We start from the raw sequence: 6,707 nt of genomic DNA on the forward strand, positions 1-6,707 counted from the left end.
ACGTTTATGTAACTTGAATGTTCGGACCCCAGGCAGAGGGGTGGATCTTAGGTGAGTTCCCACACGTTTATTCCCCAGCACTTGACCCCTGGATAACCCTGATACAAAACAAGCAACCAGAGACAGGAACACAGAATATACAGTTGCAAGAAAAAGTATGTGAACCCTTTGGAATGATATGGATTTCTGCACAAATTGGTCATAAAATGTGATCTGATCATCATCTAAGTCACAACAATAGACAATCACAGTCTGCTTAAACTAATAACACACAAAGAATGAAATGTTGCCATGTTTTTATTGAACACACCATATAAACATTCACAGTGCAGGTGGAAAAATCAATGAGATGAGATTGGAGGTGTTGGTTACAGCTGCCCTGCCCTATAGAAAACACACACCAGTTCTGGGTTTGCTTTTCACAAGAAGCATTGCCTGATGTGAATGATGCCTCGCACAAAAGAGCTCTCAGAAGACCTACGATTAAGAATTGTTGACTTGCATAAAGCTGGAAAGGGTTATAAAAGTATCTCCAAAAGCCTTGCTGTTTATTAGTCCATGGTAAGACAAATTGTCTATAAATGGAGAAAGTTCAGCATTGCTGCTACTCTCCCTAGGAGTGGCCGTCCTGTAAAGATGACTGCAAGAGCACAGCGCAGACTGCTCAATGAGGTGAAGAAGAATCCTAGAGTGTCAGCTAAAGACTTACAAAAGTCACTGGCAAATGCTAACATCCCTGTTAGCGAATCTACAATACGTAAAACACTAAACAAGATACCATGGGAGGACACCACAGAGGAAGCCACTGCTGTCCAAACAAAACATTGCTGCATGTTTACAGTTTGCACAAGAGCACCTGGATGTTCCACAGCAGTACTGGTAAAATATTCTGTGGACAGATGAAACCAAAGTTGAGTTGTTAGGAAGAAACACACAACACTATGTGTGGCGAAAAAGAGGCACAGCACACCAACATCAAAACCTCCTCCCAACTGTGAAGTATGGTGGTGGGGGCATCATGGTTTGGGGCTGCTTAGCGGCGTCAGGGCCTGGACGGATTGCTATCATCGAAGTAAAAATGAATTCCCAAGTTTATCAAGACATTTTGCAGGAGAACTTCAGGCCATCTGTCTACCAGATGAAGCTCAACAGAAGATGGGTGTTGAAACAGGACAATGACCCAAAACATAGAAGTAAATCAACAAAAGAATGGCTTAAACAGAAGAAAATACGCCTTCTGAAGTGGCGCAGTCAGAGTCCTGACCTCAACCCGATTGAGATGCTGTGGCATGACCTCAAGAAAGCGATTCACACCAGACATCCCAAGAATATTGCTGAACTGAAACAGCTCTGTAAAGAGGAATGGGCAAGAATTACTCCTGACCGTTGTGCATGTCTGATGTGCAACTACAGGAAACGTTTGGTTGAAGTTATTGCTGCCAAAGGAGGTTCAACCAGTTATTAAATCCAAGGGTTCACATACTTTTTCCACCTGCACTGTGAATGTTTACATGGTGTGTCCAATAAAAACATGGCAACATTTAATTCTTTGTGTGTTATTAGTTTAAGGAGACTGTGATTGTCTATTGTTGTGACTTAGAAGATGATCAGATCACATTTTATGACCAATTTGTGCAGAAATCCATATCATTGCAAAGGGTTCACATACTTTTTCTTACAACTGTACACCATGTTCCAAATTATTATGCAAATGATATTTTTCTCATTTACCTAAATAATTGATGTAAATAACAGTCAGCATAATTCTCATGTTATCAACTATTAAAGGGACACTCTAGGCACCCAGACCACTTCTGCTCATTGGAGTGGTCTGGGTGCCAACTCCCACTACTCTTAACCCTGCAAGTGTAATTATTGCAGTTTTTTATAAACTGCAATAATTACATTGCAGGGTTAACTCCACCTCTAGTGGCTGTCTATTAGACAGCCACTAGAGGTCACTTCCTGGATTCTAGCACAGGAAACCTGTGCTAGAGCGTCGCTGGACGTCCTCACGCTGTGTGAGGACCTCCAGCGTCGCTCAAAACCCCATAGGAAAGCATTGAAATGATTTTTCGATGCTTTCCTATGGGGAGACGTAATGCGCATTAGGCCCCCTCGGATCAGTCTCGCCCACCGGCCGACGCAATGAAGAGGAGGAGCGTCACGGAGGCGGAGACAGCGACGAGGGACATCGCCGCTGCCTCAGGTAAGTCACTGAAGGGGTTTTCATCCCTTCAGTAACCGGGCATTGGGGGGTGGGAGGGAGAGGGACCCTCCAGTGCCAGGAAAACTGATCGTTTTCCTGGCACTGGAGTTTCCCTTTAAGAGGACAATTCAAATTTTATTGAACAAACCTCCCAATAATAACAGTATTTTTTTTAAACATCAAAAAAAACTTACAATGCACTGTTCCAAATTATTACGCACAGTAAGTTTCAAAACACTTTATAGGTTGTAAAGACCTGAAAATTTTCATTTGTTGTGTTTGCAGCACATTTACTGAAATCAAAAGCTATTTCAATCAAACTTATAACAACATTTTAACGTTTTAAACATTTTAACAGGTCACGTTACATTTTAACATAGGACCCCTTATTTGATAGCATCCATTGAACTTGTGAGTTTTTGGACAGTTTCTGCTTAAATTTGTTTGCAATATGTCAGAATAGCCTTCCAGAGCTGCTGTTTGGATGTAAACTGCCTCCCACCTTCATAGATCTTTTGCTTGAGGATGCTCCAAAGGTTCTCAATAGGATTGAGGTCAGGGGAGGATGTAGGCCACACCATGACTTTCTCTCCTTTTATCCCCATAGCAGCCATTGATGCAGAGGTATTCTTTGCAGCATGAGATTGTGCATTGTTGTGCATGAAGATGATTTTATTACTGAAAGCATAGTTCTTCCTTCTGTACCAGGGAAGAAAGTGGTCAGTCAGAAACTCCACATACTTTGCAAAGGTCATCTTTACACCTTCGGGGACCCTAAAGGGGCCGACCAGCTCTCTTCCCATGATTCCGGCCCAAAACATGACTCCACCACCGCCTTGCTGACGTTGCAGTCTTGTTGGAACAGGGTGGCCGTCCACCAACCATCCACTACTCCATCCATCTGGACCATCCAGGGTTGCACGGCACTCATCAGTAAACAGGACTGTTTGAAAATTAGTCTTCATGGAGGGGCGTGGCCTGACACGGAGCGAGCTGGACGCGTTTCTCTAGAGCTCCGCTCCGTCTACACCGAGAATAGCCCACATTAGCCAGCAAGAAAGACTGCAAAACCCATCAACCTACCGTCTGAACAGCCCGGGTGAGATGGAGAAGCGACCGGGGAAAAAACCGCCGAAGAAAGGCGCGGAGGCAGGAGCTTCAGCCTCCGTAGCGGAGTTCTTCACTACTCCACGTGGCGGCCAGGCGGGCTCCCAAGATGGCGGAGCTACTCACCCTGATCCGGCAGACGCCTTGAACCGGAGGTCCCCAGGGGCTAACAATCCGTCCCCAGACACGGAGCAAATCCTGCACACCCTGGCAGAGGTAAAAGCCTACCTTGCAGGGGAAATAGAGCGCTCCATGAGGGTCCTGAGGGGAGAAATCCACGCCATAGGAGACCGTACCGCGCAGCTGGAGGCAAGGCAAGAAACGGCAACCCAGGCTCACAACACAATGACACAGCATGTAAACCTGCTTACGGCAAGACTGACAACAGCTGAATTAGCCGTAGAAGATATGGCGAATAGAACCCGCCGCAATAATCTGCGCCTCAGAGGCCTGCCTGAAAACACAGGGGAGGGCCCAGTAGCGGAGATAGTCACTACCATCCTGAGACCCATGCTACCTGGCCTACCCGACCACATGTGGCACATTGAGAGGGCGCACAGGGCGCTACGTACCCGGCGACCAGATGCTAATGTCCCACGGGACATCATCATAAGATTCCTGCACTTCCAAACCAAGGAGGCGCTGCCTCAAGGGGGGTGGGAAGGCCCTATCACTTACCAAGGCGCCAACCTGACCCTCTTCCAAGATCTCGCCCCAACTACGCTGCAACGCCGCAGGGAATGGAAACCGATCACGGAAGCACTAAGAGCGGCGAATATAAGATATGCATGGGGATATCCATTTAAGCTGCTGGCTTTTCACAAGGGAAAAACCCATTTCCTACAGCCAGGAGATGAGGCCTCAGCGCTGTTTGCAGACCTGGGAATCCAGACGCCACCAAGACTGCCCTCCACGCTCGGCAGTACCGCTGAACTCCAGCCTCTACCTGTAGAATGGCAAACCGTCGGGGAATGAGGTAACGGGGACATACTATATGGAGGAACTCTGTGTCCCTCACACACATGGGGACTGTGAGCCTGGTGGCAATGGCGGGGGGGTCAAGTGCTGAGTGGGGTGGGGGGTGTGGGGATGCATATGTCAAGGAGGGAGGCGTGGGGCAGCCGCCAGGACCCTTTTTTTCCCCCGCAGTTGCCTTTTTCTATTTTACTTCTCATTTTTCTCCTTTTTTTTTTTCCCTATGCGAGAAGGGCACACATTCACTGGTCCGGTACCGGAGCCCCTCATTACGGGGACTTGGGGAGGGGGGGGAGTCTTGGGGGAGGGACAGGCCGGGACACAGGGACACCCGGTAGCTTAGAGAGGCTGTGAAGGGAGGGCCTCACAAAAGCCACAGGGGACATATCACAGTCTTCGCCTCCTACCAGGAACCAGCCTCTGGGACTCTGGGGTCATGGCTTGGGCAACGATTGTCATGGATCTGGGACTCAATACGCTCCCAAGTGAGCCTACCTAGTAGACTGAGCTTTTTGACTGTGCTATTATACACGGGGGTTCATGCATGACTAAAGGGATGCACTGTTTAACTACTATTTCTGTACGAAGAGGGCATGCAGGCGTAGCAAGCTCTCTATTGTAAATAGAATGTTATGCACACGGCCCGTGTGCCCCCGCAGCCAGCTCTATTGTCTAAATCACATATTGTGCTTTTGGTGTGCAAGCATGCATTGTGGGATAGGCTGTTTAGATAAAATGCTCATGGGGTTTATGCACACGTGGTATAGTTTATGGTTTTAGAGAGCTTAAAAAGAGCATAAGATATGCGGGCCTGCACAATAAACTGTCCTATCCGAAAATCATGATGCACATAGTGCTCTTATACTTCCCTGGCAGGATAACTAGATGGAATTTGCCGCACATAGTACCATACAGGCGTAATGACGTACATTGTCTTGAGGTGGACTGCTCTGCATACGGGCCTTGCAGCATGATATATTGCTTAGACTGTTCCTATTACACGGAGTGTTTATATACATCAATAGCAGCAAAGACTGCTTGGGTAGCATACTCAGCGCGGGACGTCTCTGCATAACATAGCAGACTACAAGGAGTTCGTCAGAATATTATACACATGCTTACGTAACATGTTATGTTGTTTTCAGGGGATGTTCCGCATTTAGTACTTTATGCATCCATTGTAAGCCATCTGGTTATATTAGAGTATTCTACGCAAGGTGTTCTAGGCATGCTCAACCGTGCAGATAGATTAAGGTACACAAGAGGTCTATACGCACACAGCAAGCTACAGTACTCTGACGGCGTACTAGACGCGGGTGTGTATGCATACGTAGCGAATTCTCTCGGTCCTATTGGGGACTCCGACCGTGGGCACACTGAGACTTGACGCCCCCCGGAGTCCGGGGTGCCCACTGTCGGACTACCTATACTACCCACTTCACGGGGGTATTAAGTGTAAACAGAGATATCTCTCAACAGCCCCATAGGGCCCCTCAGGACACGGAGGGTGGACACGTAAAGGAACCATAAATCCCGGTAGCGGTTGGGGTCCACCAAAACTGATATCAATAGCTGGGGGAGGGGCACAGTTTTGTTATAATTGTTATAATTGATAATGTTTCACATTCTCTCTCTCCATGTATCACTACTCACGCACTAACATATCCAGTGTCCATGGGCAGCTATGGCCTGAGACCACTAAACCAGAGGCGGGCGCCCCCTAATGGGTACATCCCAACCCAGTGCTAGGGTGGGCATCGTTCACAGAGGCCCCCATGGAGGGGATACCCCATACTCGCACAAGTCAGGGCACGCATCACCTAGGAACGTCAGAGGACCCCCCATGTGATCCCCATGTGCACCTCCTCTCCCCTTGCACCCCCCACACCCCTGTTCTCCCTTCCCACCCCCTGCCATCTCGGAGCCTGAAGGCTTTTACTCACGGGGATGGGCGCAATTGCGCCTTCCACACTCCACCAATAGCTCCCTAACTTGCTCAAGATTAGCTTTTTCTCACCGGTGTAGACACCCTCTTGGTACAGGTATCCATGTCTTATACTCCCCGGTATAACGGGAGAATGGATCTGGGTCCCACGCACCACATCGGACTGGCGATTAGTAAGAGCAGTCTCTTTTCTACCTCTTTCTTCTGTTGTTCCTTTCTCTCTTCCCTCTTCCTCCATCTCCTTCCCCCTCCTGACCCCTACCCTGCGGCGGGGAGCAAAAATGACATAGACCCACGACAGGAACCTTATAGGCTTCCTATTGACAGACCACGGAACGGGGGCAAACGATCCCCAGGCTACTATCAGCACGATACAGACCCATGTAGATGGCTCTAAAACTAACATCATTGAATGTCAAGGGACTTAATGCACCAAAAAAGAGAAGGCTCATGTTTAGGGAAATGAAAAGG

The sequence above is a fragment of the Pelobates fuscus genome, chromosome 3, assembly GCF_036172605.1.
Source record: "Pelobates fuscus isolate aPelFus1 chromosome 3, aPelFus1.pri, whole genome shotgun sequence".
NCBI classification, from domain to species: Eukaryota; Metazoa; Chordata; class Amphibia; order Anura; family Pelobatidae; genus Pelobates; species Pelobates fuscus.